This window comes from Anoplophora glabripennis, unplaced genomic scaffold (genome assembly GCF_000390285.2).
Source record: "Anoplophora glabripennis isolate ALB-LARVAE unplaced genomic scaffold, Agla_2.0 scaffold597, whole genome shotgun sequence".
NCBI classification, from domain to species: Eukaryota; Metazoa; Arthropoda; class Insecta; order Coleoptera; family Cerambycidae; genus Anoplophora; species Anoplophora glabripennis.
The window spans coordinates 151,480-171,619 of record NW_019416697.1 but is presented as its reverse complement, the minus strand read 5'-3'; the positions used below and the strand labels follow the sequence as shown (position 1 = coordinate 171,619).

The window sequence follows — 20,140 nt, the reverse complement described above, 5'->3', positions numbered from 1 at the left end:
GTTTATTTTTTGAATATTCCTAAAATTTTGGTTTATAGTTTATAACGTATAATAAATTCTAACCCTTAAATATAACCTAAGTACAAATTCTTTCGGAAAAGAATGACACGGATGACTAAAAGGTAGTCTTTTAATTAATTCAAGAAATGTGCTACAAATGTTATTTTTTGTGGATAATTGTTCAAAATTATCTTGAAATATCTTTTCAGTGATACAAATGAGCTCAACAAAGTTATCGTTTGGCATTTGCAATTGTCCAAATAAGGTATCTTCATTTTCATTATTATATAGAATAAAAATAAATCAACGAAATTATACCCACGCCTATGATTGCAATTCTTACTACCCGTTGTCGTTACTCGCCTGAACGAACGCCAAAGCCGTCTTTTCCGCTGGAAGGCGGGGCATAAACGCCGCGCGGCGGAATCTACGCTAACCGTTCCCGCCAAGACAGTTGGGGAGCTGTATAAGCTGTGCTAAAAGTACAAAAACAAGGATATCTCTTTCTAAAAAATTGCCCCATTTCAGGTTTCCTAGGAGAGTTCCTCATATTTCCTGGTTCACCAGATTTATATAACCCTTCGATCAACAAAGAAGGTAGTACACCAACATCGAAACAACTACAGCCTAGACCAGAAGGAAAATCAGAATTTGTAGCTAATTGGACAAGTAACCAGACAAAAGTACTGCTAGATGTTTATAAAAAGTACCGTTCAAAAGTGGGAAGTTTTGAAATTAAAAATTAAAAAAAAATATGGTAAGTTATAGCTACAAACATTAATGAGATTTTAAAAACTAATTACAATTCAAGCCATGTCTAAAATAGGTGGATGGTGGTTGAACGGTCATACAAAAAATTAGTTGACGGCCAGAAAAAAACAGCAAGGGGCAAAAAATATTTTGAGTATCAGGAGGAAATGGACGATATATTTAAATACAAAATAAATATTAAGCCTGATGTTTTGTTGTCAACAGATACCGTAGAACATTTAGTGGAAGAAATAGAACCAGGTAATATAACACCCGTACAATCTACTTCATCAACTTTAACCGTGGTTCAGGGGAAAAATTTCTCCTTAAAAAGAAGACATCCAATAGCATGTAGAAATCTTACTATAGAGCAGATAAGAAGAGATAGAAAAGAATATAATAGAGAGAGAATAGAAGTTGAAAAGGGAAATTAGAAGTTCAAAATAAAAAAATAATTTTAATGAAGGAATGAACTTTTAAGAGAAAGAAATGAACTCTTAAAAAGTAGAACGTGTTCTGCTTGTTCTAGGGACTACACCTAACTTCTTATGAAGCAAGTTATGATTTTTTTTAACCAAAGCATTTATATTATTTTTAGATTGTTACTTCAGTTAATATTTTTATCTAGCTCTAGTGGAATGTGAACACTAATAAAATGTTGTTTGTTAATACAAGTGTATATATTTCAAGACTATAATACAAAGTATACAGATTCTATTTACAATAGTTATCCTTATATCGGTAAAGTGTTTGCTACCCGATCCCTAATAGCACGAGCTTGCATGTCTTCTACATCTTCATCATTTTGTTGTTCGTCACCTGGTATATTATTTTCATCCACTTCCACTGGCTCATTGCCTCCAACAAAGTTGTCATCTAATGCAATGTTATGGAGAACACATGCAGCTCTGATAAAATGATAAATTAACCTAATTTTCCTCATTTTTATATGGTACATCTGTGGAAACTTTTGCTTCAATAAACCAAGGCAGTGCTCTATAACATAGCAATTTTTTGACAGTTTGAAATTATAATTTTGCTGTTGTCTAGTTAAGTTGCCCCTGTCTTTGTAAGGGGTTAATAAATTGGGAAACAAAGGATAGCCGCTATCTCCCAAAAGATAATATCTTCCACATTTCTCATCCAGGCTGTTTTTCAATGGAGAGTTTCTAAATACTATGCTGTCATGCACAGAGCCAGGATATCCAATAAAAACATCTATTATTTTCCTTCTATGATCGTAGACAGTTTGCATCTGAAAGAAAGAAATTATTCATCAGATGATAGTATGGAAGTATTTTGGTGTAAATTGTTTGTTTTTTGCGGACATAAAATATAATTTAAGTCTACCTAAAGAGAATAGTATCCTTTTCGATTTAAGTAGGAATCTGAATCATTTTCTGGTTTATCCAGTTTTATATGGGTAACATCAATGGCTCCAATTACATTTGGAAATCCATTAGCTCGGAAATGCTCTTCACTGATTAGTTTTTCGTTTTCATTTGACCATTTTAGTATCTCTGGGGACAAATTACTTAAAAACATAGTAAGTCGATGAATAGCCCTATGTATAGAACTTATTGTCACATCAAATCTATCAGCAATATCTCGAAAACTGGCAGTCTGGTGTCCCATATACCATAAATAGATAAGAACCTAAAATTAAATTATCCCTGAAGAAAATTCCAACCACACAAATAATTTTATTATATTACTTGATGCAAAGCAGATATATTCCCATACTGCCCTATTTGGCTATTAAAATACTGGCTCATTTCAAACCTTTCACCTATGTGATTAGCAGTTTGTCTTGTCAGCCTGATATGTTCAAAGAATACCGGCTCAGAATACTGTGGCACTATTTCCTCTATAAATATGAACAAAATAAGATACAATAATTTATTATATTATTTAAGTGCAAAACACCTCCTAACCTAAATAATTTTGGTTTTTAATTTTCTGCTCGTCTAGTAGCAATTCTAAATCATCGTCGTCACTACTATCCTCACTATACTCTTCGTCACTCATATTTTCCGATTGAAAAAGCTAATAACAAAAATTACTAATAATTAAGTTAAACCTGTGTTTGAAACATACAAATACAAATCTGTAATAGTTTGGCAGTTTTGGCACTTTGGCAGGTTATAGGATAGGTTATGTTGCAATAAACAATAACAGAATAACACCGATACGCATGCGCCAGATCAATGGTTAGAAGATAATCCGCAAATCGTTCTGATAGTTTTCAAACAAGTTTGATTCTTAAATGGAACAGAAAACTGATCGTTTACTAACCGTTAATAACTCCAGTTGGAACGCATTTGAGTTACTGCGCAGAATCCTGACTGTAAGAAACTGTTTCTGACGCTGGTTGGAACATACCTATTGTATTGACCGTTGCTAAGCGGTTGCTAGGAAAACTGTACGATTTTTTTACCAAGCTGTGCGATTTTTTTACCGTACGTAATAGGAATCTTACATTGATCGCAGACGGTGTGTTTTTAAGTATTTACAGTAGTGGTCGTAGGTAAATATTATTAACGCATACCCTGTATTTTTTGTAAATAACTACGTATCCATAACATGACAATTTCGATAAGTCACTGTCAAGTTTGTATTTTACAAAAGTTTGTTTCTGAAAATGCCTCGTCACAATGAATTTACGAATTAAGAGAGTGATTCACTATATTTTGACCCCCTTTTTGTTTTTAGAGTTATAAAAAATGTCAAATACAAAAGTTGCACGATTTTTTATAAATTTTTCTTAAACTAAACTTAATTTAAATGGAACACCCTGTATATTTTTATATATTTGGATAGTCATACAGGGTGTCCAGAAACTCTTCTGCCAAATGGAAACTACAGGTACTAGAGGTTATTTTATGTCGATTTAACTCAAATTACCTTAATCCGAAAATGCTTCCTAAGTGAAAAGTTTAAATTTATTTTTCTCGAAAACGGTTCATGATATCGATTTCAAAGAAGAGGACATTTTTTATGAAAATTATCTTGAATTTCTCAAATTAGGTGTCGGATACAAAAAAAAATAAAAAATAAAACATTTTTAATAAAAATACCCGTTTGTCTCCCCCTACTGATACGCTTGTGGTGGTTGTAAAAACAATTAATTACAGCGAATGACGGGTTTGTATCCGTTTATTGATCATACAAAGTTTGAAATTTTTATGTAAAGGCATCTTTGAATAATTAAAAGAAAACTCATATCACGATGTGTTCTTCAAAGGGCTGTAGCTCACTTAGGAAGCATTTTCGGATTAAGGTAATTTGAGTTAAATCGACATAAAATAACCTCTAGTACCTGTAGTTTCCGTTTGGCAGAAGAGTTTCTGGACACCCTGTATAGGGCTTATCACTGTCACGACCTATCATATATAGTCGAGGCAATGAAGCACTAAAAAGGCCAAAAGTTCGGAATTTTTTGCACTAAGACGGAATAGGGTTTTTTGCACTCACTTCCAAACATTTTTTGTAAAAAATGTATCTACTGGCATCCAAAAATGCATTAAAAAAATGCATTTTTTGAGACGGCTTTTGGAAGATTTAATAACTTTGTAAATAAGAGTCAGAACTGGCCCAAATCGGGTGTTCGGGGGTTTTCAAGGTCGCTGATCACGATTATGATATTCAAATTGACCCACAGCCGACCTGGAGCTCAGGAACGCCAATCCCATCTCCGTGGGACTCTCCCAAAATTCACGCGGGGAAGGAGAGAAACTCGGCGCCCGGGTTTTTTTTGGGTCGCTGAATTCAAATATGGCATCGGCAAACACCTGGTGCACCGGAACCTGAACGTGGACATCATCTCCGACAGTTTTCCTGACAAGATTGCCAAAAACAACCCTAAAATCATTGTGGGGGCGTTTTTTTGGGGCGCTAATTCCAAATTTCACGTCGAAAACGACCCCCTGAACACCAGGTGCACCGGAACCTGGACGCGGACCTCATCTCCGAGGGTTTTCCTCACCCAATCGAAAAAGACGAACCGAAAATCGTTATGGGGGAGTTTTTGGGACGCTTAATCCAAATTTCACGTCGAAAACGATCCCCCGAACACCTGGTGCACCGGAACCTGGGCCTGAACGTCGTCTCCGAGGGTTTTCCAGACACGGTCGCTAAAGACAAGCCGAAAATCGTTATGGGTTTTTTTGGGCCGCTGAATCCAAATTTCACCCTGAAAACGTATCTCCGGACACCTGGTGCACCGGAACCTCGGCCTGAACGTCGTCTCCGAGGGTTTTCCAGACATGATCGCAAAAAACTAACCGGAAATCGTCTCATAATTTGACACATTCATTGATGTGTAACTCTCATGGGGCCCTCGAAAAAGTTGATCCGGTCCTGTAAAATTCGAGTATAAATGCCGGGTTTCAATAGAGCGAGGAGAATTACGATTTAGCGCCCCAAAAACCCCCCATAACGATTTTCGGTTCGTCTTTTTCGATTGTGTGAGGAAAACCCTCGGAGATGAGGTCAGCGTCCAGATTCCGGTGCACCAGGTGTTTGCCGATGCCATATTTGAATTCAGCGACCCAAAAAAACCCCGGGCGCCGAGTTTCTCTGCTTCCCCGCGTGAATTTTGGGAGAGTCCCACGGAGATGACGTTCATCGGCGTTCCTGAGCTCCAGGTCGGCTGTGGGTCAATTTGAACATCATAATCGTGATCAGCGACCTCGAAAACCCCCGAGAACCCGATTTGGGCCAGTTCCGACTTTTATTTACAAAGTTATTAAATCTTCGAAAAGCCATCTCAAAAAATGCATTTTTTGAATGCATTTTTGGCTGCAGCAATGTAATTTCCGGTTTGTATAAGATACAAAGTAGATACATTTTTTCCAAAAAATTTTTGGAAGTGAATGCAAAAAAACGCATTCCGATCCGTCTTAGTGCAAAAAATTCCGAGGTTGAGTGCTTCATTGCCTCAACTAATAACAATGTTCATGAGTAAGTAATTAGGCCTCTCAAGGCCAAATTAGAGAGATTTTGTTAACATACCTATACGCATTTTGGACCGTATCAATGTCCGATGTGTCAAAATATATTAGGTATATTTAAATCTGTAAATCCTTACGTAATTGGAAAAAGGCAGAAATGCCTGAAAGAGGTCTAAAAATTACAAAATGTTTTATTTTCTTAATAAAAAAACCTTCTTTTCGTTTTTTAATATTATCTCGCTTATTGTTAGAGATGGACCCAACAAACTTTATATGGCTATGCTCGACAGAATGTTCTATCCAAATATGTAAAAATATACAGAGTGTTCCATTTAACTTAACAAACTTAACATCAGCGGTCATTTTATTTGGACTTCATTTGTTTTTCTACTATCATTTTCGAAAAATTAATAAAAAATCGTGCAACTTTTATATTTCACATTTTTTTATAACTCTTAAAACAAAAAAGTTAAAGAGGGGGGGATCAATATAGTGAATCACCCTGTACGTACTTACAGGAACATTTTAGTGGACGCGCTGCTAAGAAACCATATGAAGAACATTATCCGAATCGCAGACTACCATCTCATACATTGTTTACCTCTTTATTCACCGGATTAGGAGAAACTGGAAACTGGACGTAGAACAAATTCTAGAAAGAGTAGAAAAAAATCCGGAAATTAGTATTCGTCGTTTGTCAGCAGTCACAGAAGTTGGCCGCAAAACCGTTTTAACTATACCTACTCCACACACAGCAGTTTTAGTGTTTCCATTTTCACCCTGTACAAAATTTGTTTGAACCAGACCGCCCGCTGAGATTAACATTTTACGAACGATTTCTCCAGTTACATAACAGGGATCACACTTTTCTGGGGAGAACTGCCTTTACAGATGTGTTGGAAAAACTTTCTTGTGTGGAGCGAAGAAAATCCACGCACAATAAAACAGCAAAAAAATAGATAATAAAACACGGGGTAAAAGTATATACGGGGTTGTTCAGAACTTACCCGAAAAAAAATTTTTGGATGTACAGGGGACTCCTATAAATACAATTTTGTAAAAAAAAATTAAAAAGAGCAGTTCGAAAATGTTTTAAAAGTTCACTTTTGCACGACACTGGAAACTGGTCCACTGTAAAACCTGACCTTGCGCAAGGCAAAGCATGCAGTCGTAGACCGGCACAATGGCAGAGTGTAATAAAAAATGAACGGATCAAAAATTGATCCTTTCCTCAGGAAAGAAATAAATAGAATTTTATAACACCTATTTTATATCAGCAAATTGAACTGCTTTTGCCGTTATTGTTATTAATTAATAAAATTAATTTGTGGTTTTAATTAATAAAAAATTTGACCATACCTGATGTTACAACAACTGTTCAAAATGTTGTCCACCGACGTGTAAACACATTAGGGCCCGTTGTACCCAGTTTCTACGAACTAACATAAACGTTGTCTTATTTCACCATAACACAAATACTTCACCATATAACACAAATGTTGTCTTGTTTCACCATAACACAAATATTACTTCAATATAACACAAATGTTGTCTTGCTTCACCATAAATTAAATCGTTGCTATACACGCAAGCCATTTTTGACACTTGGAAAAGTAATGTAAACACTATCTCAAAAACGTTAATAATAAAATCGGATTTCAGTATTCACAATCGCCTAGGGTCACGTGGAGAGAAAGTGAATTGCGTACAGCGCACAACGCGAGTTACGCTAGAGACGACAGTAGCCCAGCGATGTAAGGGTTTTAAATACTACAACTGCAATATTTTTCTCGGAAACTATAAGGATTTTATAAAAAAATTTTTTACGATATTGGAGTTGTGAATCACCCTGTACTCTGTACCCTGTGTACCCCCTGTGTACTGTAGGTATACATAGATTGATCGTATGAAGAATTAATCGTTATAAGTATATTCCTTAACTGTTAATTATATTGTCTGAAGTTATTTGTCTGTGGTAGTTTTCTTTTTTTTTCTTTATTTTTAGGGTATTTTACCACCCGCGAAAGAAAGTAAAAAAAAAATAGTTAAATAAACCCTTGCGCCAAATGGATCACTTAAAGGTTATTTTTATGAAAATAGTTTTGCCCAACACTGAAAAAAAAGCAGACAAATAGAAAATACAAAAACACATCACTTAATATCGCGCATTTTAAAAAAGTCGTTTCGTTTCGTTTCCAAAATCCACTGTTTTCGTCTTTTGAACTTTTTTGACTCTTCGTTTTAACTGTTAAATCTATTAATACGAAAAGTCAAAAAAAGTTCACAAGACAAAAACAGTGGATTTTCGAAACGTTAACGACTTTTTTAAAATGCGCGATATGTGAATTTTTTTTATTTATACTTGAAAGGCAGGATATTATTATTCCTACAAAGGAAATGTTAATAATCAAAATCATTCCGCGGAGCAAATACATTAGTACTAAAATTAGTCTGAAATATTTTATCGATTCGTGATAAATGGCGCTGTAATCGACGAAATTCAATTTTTTCAATTTCTCCTACTGAAACTATGCATACGATTCTGCAATACTTTTGTAATAAAAATTACCATATTTTCACTGTAAAAAATCAAAATTAGTTTTGAAACAAATATTATTTCTCAAATTTTCAATTACTCACTGAAAAATGACTTGTCAAGAAACTACCTACGATTATCGTAACCCAGGAACAGGCGTCCTTTTTGGGATACTTGATCAACGCGTTTCCTTCGTTTACGACTTATCGGAGTGCTTGATTAAATCTGCTTTCAAATGAATGTATTTTTTTGTATTTTGTTTTAATACCTTTTCCTCTGTTAAAAATAATTTTTATAAAAATATTTTAATATGTTCACATTCAACATTTGTTGTTTCTTTCTTCATGTTTTTTGTGACTGCAAAAACACAAAATAAACATGAATGAAAAAACTTTGAGAAACAAGTAATTTTAATCAAACACTCCGAAGGGAGCAAAAAACTATTATGCCATTTCTAAAGATAACAGTTTTCCAGTTATTCAAAATTTGCAAAATGAATAATCTTTTTTGGCGACGAAATTCGAGTATTTACATAAAACGTGGTATTTTTCATTGCAAACACAGTAGAATCGTATACATAGGTTCTTAGTAGGAGAAACGGAGAAAAATTTAATTTCGTCGATTACAGTGCCATCTATCATGAAAAATGTTTGAGACAAAGCCTGTTACATTTAGGCCCGGTACTTTGAGTCTTGGTTAAGGTTTGATTAGCTAATCAGGCAATTAGACTGTGATTATACTTTATAAAATAAATCAGTTTATGTACAGCCTAATCGCCTGATCAGTTAATCAAGCTTTAACGGAGACTCAAAGTACCGGGCCTTAGCCGTAGAATTCGAATATGATTTGCAATAAAAAATGGGTGTTCCTGTTTAAAATTTCAAAGTTACCCACTCTCCACCTATAAGGAATGGGGGAGAGGGACTAATTTTAGCACTAATATGTATTTTCCCCGCGGAATGATTAAATTTTGCTTACTGGCATTTTTCGTGGGGTGCTTATTTCTCGAGATATTTGAAAGTTTCAGGTTAAACAACACACCCGGTATACAGGGTGTCCCGTTTAAAAGTCCCCAGCTGGATATCTCGAAAATGGAAAAAGCTAAATGATTTCCGAAAAATCCACTGTATAGTTTCAATAAATGGCTTTACTTGTGAGTACAAATCCTATTCCTCTCAGTGCAGGTATAGATGTCGCTGCATCCCACAATATATTTTGTTTACAGCAGTTTTGAAAAGTGGCGCACATGAAAAATCTCTAAATTATAAGCAACTTTTGTGATATAAACAATTTTCGAAAAGCCACTAGTTTCCGAGATACTTGGATTTGATTTAATTTTTTTTCTAGGAGGAAGATTTTTTAAAGTTAAGTTTTCAGGCATAACTACTGCAGATTTTCGTCGTATTATGTTGCTTTGAATAAAACAGTGATAAATTAATTTTATTTAACTAATAGATATCACATAATACGAGTATAATATTAATAAAACATAATACACGACTCACAATAAGTGTTCAAATTTGCCGCCATTCTCATGAATACATAATTCATATCTTTTTCTCGGTATCAGTTGCCCATAATAAAACATTTCGAGGAATAGATGCACAGCTTGCATACATTTTATTGCACAAGTCAGCAAAGTCTTCAATTTCTGTTTGGTAAATTAGGTTCTTTAGGTAACTCCACAAGAAAAAAGCCTTTCGTTATGGGCTGGTGCCCCATCTTGTTGGAACCAAATATTTTGTCTCATAACTAAAGGAACTTCTTCCAAAAGAACGTTTAGTTGGGTCTGAAGGAATTGTAAATAATTGCGACCGTTCAAATATTCCTGCCATTAATAATACCACACCGTACATTTATAGAAAACGTGGTTTGGTCCATCTAGGGTTACTGTCATCCCAGAAATGGCTATTATGTTTATTCAAAATTGGTCGTTTTCTTAAGCCTTTATTTCCATTTCTGAAATAAAATTTAGTCTTCGTAGCATATCACCAGAACGTAAATTATGTAAAAGATGCACTTTGTAAGGATGATACGTATTTCGCTTCATGATATTATGGACCGATGTTCCGGAAATCCCTGTTTCTTGTTGTATAGCTCACACCGAGGTATGTGGATTAGTTTCAACCTTACCTAAGACCACGGCAGTGTTTCTATCATTTGTAACAGTGTTTCTACGATGCTTCTTTTTGTTAAAAGAACCACAATGAAGCAAATTCGTCGATAAAGACAAAAAGGTTTTATGATCGGGATATCGACGGTTTGGGTAACGTACCTGATAAAGTCTTTCTGCTTCTCTGGAATTTCTACGGCATTCACCGAATATTAAAATTATGTCGAGCTTTTCTTCATTTGTGTATTGGACCATACTGAATAAATGTCAAATGTGTCAAAGTTGAAGGTGTAGACTTGTAGTTATGGTAATAGTAATATGTAAGCAACTTTGACACTTGACAAGAAAACAAAAGAAGGTTCAAGAAAACGACCAGTTTTTAAATAACATTATATGGACTGACTATGGATATTATTGTAATTTTTGTTAATTTTGCATCAGTTTTTGTTAAATAAATATTACTTTATCTTGATTGAAAAGACTATGATTTGCGTAAACAAGATTAAATTAAGTAATTTCCTGTGATATCTATTAGTTAAATAAAATTAATTCATCCCTGTTTTATTCAAAGCAATCTAATACGACGAAAATCTACAGTAGTTATGCCTGAAAACTTAACTTTAAAAAATCTTCCTCCTGGAAAAAAATTACCTCAAATCCAAGTATCTCGGAAACTAGTGGCTTTTCGAAAATTGTTTATATCACAAAAGTTGCTTATAATTCAGAGATCTTTCATGTCCGCCAATTTTCAAAACTTCTGTGAACAAAATATGTTTTTGGATTGCAGCGACATCTACATATACCTGCACTGAGAGGAACGGGATTTGTACTAACAAGTAAAGCCATTTATTGAAATTATACAGTGGATTTTTCAGAAATCATTTATCTTTTTCCCTTTTCGAGATATCCAGCTAGGGCGTTTTAAACAGGACACCCTGTATACAGGGTTATTCACGCATCTGGTCCATTAGAAGCATAGACAAAAAATAGACAATATATATATTTAAATTATTTTAAAGGTTTATTTAATATAAGCAAGACAAATTATATTATTTTCTGAATTACAAACTTGAAAATAACTATGTGTCATAAGTATAAAAATATTGCCTTAATCCGAACCTGCTCAAAGTATGCGCGGTCAGATTACTTCACACACTCCACTTCCCCGCAATTTGGCTTCATCGGTTCCCGTGCTTTGGGATAGGAAACGTACAATCTAGGTGCTCTGTGATTAGAAGTATACGAAGTTGCCATGATAGGATTTTGTTGAAAATTTGAATACTCAGGTTACCGGCCATGAACTTTTCAATGAAAATATTTTTGGAACTGTTGCACTTCTTTTTATACCGGAAGTTGCCACCAACTTTGTTATTTTAAATTAAACACCCCGGATATTATTGCATTTTTGGATTCTACGTTAAGTTTTAGGGTCACTTTGTATAAACTTTTCCATATTTAAAATTAGTCGTTTTCAAGTAATGAGATTTAAAAAAAAAATTGCATGCAGCATTGTTGGCTTCAAAAGTATAGGTATGCCTCAGAAACATTCACGCGGAAATCTTTATATTTGGGCAAATGAAAGTAGAAGTCATGGGGTTCCTTACGATGTTTTCAAAATTAGCCAGTTCTATACAGGGATCTGAAAACTAATTGACAAACCCAAGGAATTTCAACCGTGTGTCATTTTTTTTTTTAATGGAACACTGTATGTTTTCGCATAATTATTCACTTCATCCATTTTTAGGAACTCAGAAACGTGAATCTTATTTTGGTGCTTTGACAGGGCATAGCATTTTGTTTTCATAGGTAACTATGAGTTTCCTACACGAAACATGATTTTTCGCATTTTAAACAGAAAAGTGGTGATAAATCAGAAATCATTAAGAATAAGTATAGCAACCCTTGTACGAACTAACGTAGATTTTTTTAGTGAATCAAAAAAGAAGAAGATATGAAAATATACAGGGTGTTCCATTAACAAAAAAATTACTTACACAAGTTTAAATTTCCTCGGGTTTGTCAATTAGTTTTCAGATCCCTGTATAGAACTGGCTAATTTTGAAAACATCGTAAGGAACCCCATGACTTCTACTTTCATTGACAAAAATAAAGATTTCCGCGTGAACTGTTTCTGAGGCATATACTTTTGAAACCAATAGTGCTGCATGCAATTTTTTTTTTAATCACGTCACATATTTTGAAAACGGGAAATTTTAAATATGGAAAAGTTTATACAAAATGACCCTATAATCCAAAAATATAATAATATACAGGGTGTTCCATTTAAAACAACAAAGTTGGTGGCAACTTCCAGTATAAGCGGAAGTGCAACAGTTTTGAAACTATTTTCATTGAAAACTTCATAGAAGGTAACCTGGGTATTCAAATTTTCAACAAAATCGTATCACGTAACTTCATATCCTTCTAATGAACCAGTTGCGTGAATAACCCTCTATACATACAGGGTGTAACAGGTATGACTGCCATAACTTCAGTATGAGATAGAGTAAGTAATCATAAATGAACAAAAAAGTTGTGTAATACAGGGGCGTAAGATTAACATTTTTCAAAATACAGCGAGTATTAATATTGGGGAGTTTCATCATAACGTGGCAACAGCGCTACACAGCTGATGCACACCACGCGTGCACGCGGCAGACTAGTCCTACGGAAAAAATGTAAACAACTATTATTATGAAATATTTAGTAAATTTCAAGACAATTGTTTTCCGGTTTTGAAATAAATAAAATAAAATATATCTTTTTGTAGTACGATGATAGTGTTGTGCTTATATTTTAGCTCGAATTTTTACAATTATGAATCTCTTAAAACAGGAAATTAACTTTTAATCAAATTACGTAGTTGAAAAATATGTATACTCGACGGCTAAAATTATGGATAGTGATTCATCGCTAGGTCTTGGACTACTAAGGGAGATGAAGCGTGCCGGGAACGAAAATCCATTGGCGTGTCTGCGTAAAAGGCAACAAGATATAGAAAATATTGAAAAAACATAATAAAACATAACATCTAATATTTTTTACGGTTTGCTATAACCGGCACTTTGATCCATTTTAATTATTACATCATTTTAAAACGTCCCAGTTGTGTTTTTTTAATTTATAAATTTATTATAGCCATGGAATTAGACCCCTCGTCTACGCTTATGCTATGACGTTTCTCAGGTCGGGCAAATCAAGTCCGTTTACACCCACTAAAAAAGCATTTCCCTATTCCCTACCAAGTGCAAAAGACAGAGATAAAATATAGATCGATGTTCAGTGTAACTCAATCTATACACGATTATAGATTCTACCGATGTGCATGGCGAGCGGCACAAAGATAAATAATATTGAACCGTATAGAAATCATTTTATATTTTATACGCATTATGGTAATAGTGTTTTATATTATGTATTAGTCACTCTTTATAATTTCGGCCGCCGAGTATAATTAAAGTATCCAAATATTCGCGTCGTCCAAATAATCATACGTATTAAAAATAATTTAGGGACTTCAAAGAGCAAAATTCAGTAATTTTTAAACGCACAAGTACAAGAGTAACTACATGTTCAAAATGTCCACCACCATTTTCGATGCATACACGATACCTTCGAATCCAATTTTCGCGCACTCGCTGGAAAACACCCCAAGAAAATGAAATAGTGGTACACAAAAAACACTCCGACACGGTCCGATTCCAGAAACCAACACCAACTGAATTGCGTATTGCTGGACAGCTTAGTACCTCTTGTTATCCGCCGCGCCCTTGTCACATTTGCTCGATATGAATTTGATCGAATTTTAAATTTATTACAACGCTAATTTATTTTTTAGAATTAAGCATAAAGAACAAAAAAAGTGATAAACATTGTATTTTTTGGTATTCTATGCATGCAGTTATGTCAGTATTCCTCAATTAATATTAATTGAACTTTTGTACATCAAGTTGGAGATTTCTATAATTTTTTTCTCGGAAATGGTCATTAAGATACAATTTTATTACAATATCTAGAAAATGCTTCGAAATAAATTGATAAAATGTTGTACAGAGATACCATTTATTACAAGGAATTACTTTATCTAAACCAAATTGACACATTTTTTTTCAGGGGCGTCCCTACGGGGGGCAAGCCAAGGTTCAAAGTGCGTAACTTTTTTATTTGTCAAATTCGTAATTCTTTTTTCGAAAATCGAAATCCTTGACCATTTCTACATAAAAAGGATATACTTGTTTCATGTTTCATTACGATATCTGCAACGGAAAAGAATCTAAAATTCTATTTTCCCTACATGAAACAAGTATATATATTTTTATGTAGAAATGGTCAAGGATTTCGATTTTCGAAAAAAGAATTACGAATTTGACAAATAAAAAAATTAGGAATTTTTAACCTTGGTTTGCCCCCCGTAGGAACGCACCTGATAACCATGTGTCAATTTGGTTTAAATAAAGTAATTCCTCGTAATAAATGGTACCTCTGTATAAAATTTTATCAATTTATTTCGAAGCATTTTCGAGATATTGTAATAAAATTGTGTCTTAATGGCCCCTAAAGGGGCGTAGCGCCACAGGGGGCGTTTTCGGACATATACCGATATGAACTTTTTTGCTCAAAATTACTACACCTTTTTGAAACACCCTGTATATATCCTCGAGATTTTAAATTTAAAGTATGAACATCTGTTCTATATTTAATTGATTACACAAATGTGGAGGTCGTTGAGTAATAATAATTATTTGATAGAAAAATATTGTAGCATGTAATTCACGTCTTTTTTAGCATAATAAGCCAATTCGCTTCTGTTAATTGATATGAAATTGGTTAAAATTTGCTATACGTATGTAAACTGAAGACATGACCTTTGAACTTTTTCAATCCCATTAATATCCAATTTATCTAAACATGGCCATAAACTACATAGCGATAATTGAAATGACTTAAAACACTGTAGTGCAGTATGGAAGTTTCAATTTAAGAGAATGTAACAATAAATATCGATTTGGACATAACATTTTAAAATTACCTTTTTTAATTATTTTATTTAATACCAGTTTTAAAGCGTAAATCTGTATCTAAAATTAATTATTGACTCTTTCATATAGTGCAGTTGTGTACCTACTTTAATTTAAAATTCTGAGGTTGCTTGTACACGTAACTTTCCGAATATTAAATAAAAATATTTTTGTTAAGATTTAAAAAATGAGACCAAGCGGTGCAAACCATCATTTATATTTTATTTAGTCACTTCTCGATTTTTAAAACAAGTTGTTAAGCTGGGCCCAAATATGGATTCTTACGGAACTTCACATGATACACATCTTTTAGATGAGTATCACTATCTGATAAACAGCTTTGAATGAGTGGAATTCTTTCCCAGAAAATCCATAAACTGTAATACTGGTTTTAAAACTTCATAAAGTGATACGTGATTAACAGTTAATTTGTAACACCCAGTAGTGAATTTTGAATTAAATTAAATATACATAATTTCCAACCAAAATGAAATACATTTTTCTTACTTGAACTCAAGAAAACAGGATATTTTTATCTCCCGTTTCAAAATAATATATTTATTATTTTGTATAATATCAATGTACAACATGTACCTACCTATACAGGGTGTTTCTTAAGTAGAGGTCATACATCCAGGGGCGTATTCTGTGGCCAAAAATAAGGATATATAAATGTGAGGTCTTTGGACAGCCACTGTCCAGCTACAGCGTGTCAAAAATTAAAAAAAAAATCAGTTTTTAATTTTTAAATATCTTGAGATAATTGAACCATTTCGGTGGGCATATTTAGTATGACAGTAGGTAGGAAACAAAAAATCACCAGCTTTAAAAACTTACCAGTGGCGGAGGTGTAGGTAGATATCATCGATCATTATTTGCCAAAAAAATATATCACCCTCTATAATATTACAAATAAAATAGATCATCATATACGCTATTGTATTATCTTCACTTTTTGTTTCTTTACACTTTTTTGTATTCCAAACCGATTAACAACAAAAATTAATTTATTTGATTAAATGCATTTTTACGGTATTCATTACCTTAAAATAATAACAAAATAATTAATTAATAGTGGAATTACTTTACTATGATTTATTATAACAAATGTTGGAAATGGCAACCTTCAGCCAAACTACATGCTTTAGATCTTCTTAAAACTACAGCTCCAACACGTACAAAAATTCCATCAGGAGTAACTCTTATCACATCACAATCAGCTGTAATTTGTTGACGTAAGTGCTCCTCAAATTCAATGTGAACATTGTAAACTAATGTCTTGAGATGTTTCCAAACAAAAAAATCAATAGAGTTCATATCGGGTGATCTGGGTAGACAAGGTTGACCTGGTTCTTGAGTGCCTCGTCCAATCACGTTATTACCGAATCTTTCAATTAAAAATTCACGAGCAGTCAAACTAAAATGTGGGGGAGACCTGTGCATGAACTACATTCTTTCTCTTACCGCATAGAGAACATCGTCAAGTAATTCAGGTAAAACGTTTTCAAGAAAAAGTCTGCAGGAGACACCGGTTACAGTTCTTGGTAAAAAGTTCATTATAGTATCTTTGGAAAAATTAGCTTCGTTGGTAAACAATATGCCAGCGGTAAAGTGTAGACGAGCGGGATAGTCTTGCGGCAGTAAGGCTTGAACCCTTTTTATGTGATACGGTTATAGTTGTTGATGCTTTAGAATGGGCCAAACTAATTTATGATTCACATTAAGATTTGCAGCGATCTTCCTAATACTAATATTTGGGTCTTCTTCAATTTCGCGTAGAATAGCTTCTTCCAACTCAGGCGTTCTAACACTCAAATGTCTTCCAGGAATTGGAACTTTCTGAAAAGAGCCTGACTCCGAAAGACGTTGAAAAACATATCTGAACATACTTGGATTTGGAGTTGGATGATTTGACTTTAGATTTAGTATTTTCTAATTTCAATTGTAATGTTGAAAAATCTGATTGCCCTTTAGTCAGTGAGGATCGTCGTCACCCTTCTTTACTGATTACATTTAGCACAGCATGAGTTTGTCATGAATTTCCCAAGTACAACCTATAATTTTAAGAAAGCTAATTCAACTCCTATCCGATCTTATATCTCAAACCGATTGGGCTTTTCTCTCCAGTTCTGATGATGTGGAGCATATGTGTTTAAGGTTTTATGAAAAATTATACAGTTTGTTTGACGCTGCTCCTCCTAAGTATTCGTCTTATGTATATTCGTCGATATCATTATCCTCCATTATCCTCCTTGGTTTACGTGTGAGGTTATTAAACTAATGCGAGCCAAAGCTGCTGCCCCTAAAAAGTATAAAAAATATAGAACTATTGAATATTATAATGCGTTTAGGGATCTCCGTAGCCTACAAATCGTTTATAAGTGACTTTGAAAAAAGTTTATCTATCGACCCTAAAAAATGTGAAATTATATTCTATTGTATTGTATTCCAGGTGTCATGGTTTACAATAATATTGAGCTCTCTAACCCTACTGATATTGTAAATGCCTTTGCTGATTATTTCCACAGTATCTTTATTCAATCTCATCCAAGAGACTCATCTAAATTTCCTTCAAACGGTAAACCTATTGTCTTTCCTTTATCAGGGAGGAAGATGTCTTACGAGGTCTGAGAAGATCTAAAGACTCCTAAAGTTTTATTCTAAAATTTATCACCACGGTAGCGTAGTCGGTCGAGCATGCGGTAGCAAGCATTCCCCGGCCTATTCTGGTCCGGGTTCGATCCCTGGCGTCGGAACTAGCAATGTCGATGGACAATGGGTGTTTATCTGCGTTTTTTCAAGTGTAGCCCCCTTCCGCATAGCATTTCTGTGGTGTGTTTTTTTAAAAACTGTGCGTACTCATTTGTTCAACCTTTTGTGTATTATTTAACTGTATTTTAAAACATTCATTTGGAAAATTTTCAAAAAGGGAAATCCTAATGAAATTGCTAATTATAGAGCAATTTATTTGCTGCGTAATTTTTCAAAAGTTCCAGAATCCACTCTGTATAATGAAATTTATTATCTCACTAAGCATCTGATATCCATTCATCAACATGAATTTATGCAGAGAAGATATACAATTTCAAATCTCGCTGTCGCTGTTTTCTCAATTTATTTCTGAAACTTTGGATGGTGGAGGGCAAGTTGACGTAATATTTACAAATTTCCAAAAACCCTTCGATTATATAAATCATTACTTCTATCTTGTATCTCTACATTATCTTACTAGCAAAGTTACAAGGATTTAATTTTTCAGATTCGTTAATCAGGCTTTTTCGATCGTATTCAGTAAGTAGACAATCTATGGTCAGGTTTCAAAATTTTACTTCTCAAGCATTTTCTCTATCTTCAGGGTGCCCCAAGGCTCTAATTTGGGACCCTTTTTCTTTTACTTTTAATTACTGATCTTCCGGATATTTTTTCATATGATGTTCGCAGATGATGTTAAATTGTTCTCTGTAATAAATTCCCGTACAGCTGCGTCCGTCTACAACAGCTCTGTATGAATCGTATGCCGTCATGGTGTGAATTAAATTGTTTGTCTCTTAACAACTCCAAATGTAAGGTAATGTCCTTCACTCGTAAAACTAATTTTGTTGTCTACGACTATAATATTGATGGATAAATCCTTAGCCGTGTTGAACTGTTTAAGGATCTAGGCATAACTTTTGATAGCACTCACTTTCATTGATCACATTAATAATATTGTGTCGAGTGCGTTCCGGACTTATGGTTTTATTTACCACAATTGTAGAGATTTTACACATATCCATACATTTAAAATAAATATTATTTTACTTCCTCGTCAGATCTAAAATGGAGGTTGGTTCCATAATATGGTATCCAACATACAACATACATCGGCAAAGGTCGGAGTCAGTTCAAAGGCGGTTTTTAAAATTTATGGCATTTACGCAAGATGGTGTCTATCCGCCACAAGGTTTTAATCATGCACATCTCTTGAATCGTTTTAGGCTAGAATCTTCTAAACAACAGAATTGATCGCAATATTTTATTAAACACTATTTACTTTCGCGTCTAGGTGGTAATTCGAGACAGCAGCATTTGTTCTTCTGTAGTGCACCTAGGACTAATTTATTGGTTAAATCTCCAATTTATTTAATGTGCAGTTTATATAATAAAATTGGAAATCATTGCAATATATTTAATGGTAATTTAAATATATTATGTCAATTTATTTCTCGGTTGTGTTTTATATTCATATATGTGTATTTGTATATTTACGTATAAGTAATTAATTGTCAGTATACGACGATTACTGTATTAAATGTAGGTACTTATTCCTGTAATTGGGTTTAATCCTGTTGGGATAATTAAACTTATTATTTGGAAATCTTTCCATATAATGTCGCCTAGTCTCAATACCATTTACAAAGCCGTACATGTAAACTATATTGGCTATTTCAGCATTTGAATAGCATAAGCCATTATTAAAACTTAATCTTTTTAAGAAATAAGCTTAATTTGACACAATATTAAACAAGATGACGGCTTCTTCTTATTATTGTTTTTCATGGTCTCCCTAAGATATATTTAATTAACGATCGATGATACCCACACCTCCGCCACTGGTAAGTTTCTAGAGCTGGCAATTTTTGGTTTCATACTTACTTTCATACTAAATATGGACACCGAATTTGGTTAAATTATCTCAAGCGGTTTAGAAATTAAAAATGATTTTTTTATGTTTTTTTGTACTGATTTTTTTTTAAATTATTGACACGCCGCGCCGTAATAATAATAATAA

The 20,140-nt window shown here is 33.7% G+C and overlaps 1 pseudogene; it reads right to left on the bottom strand.

Annotated features, from left to right (window-relative positions):
* Positions 1-1,483: 1,483 nt before the first annotated feature.
* Positions 1,484-2,778, bottom strand: LOC111691849 (annotated as a pseudogene).
* Between the last annotated feature and the right edge of the window lie 17,362 nt (positions 2,779-20,140).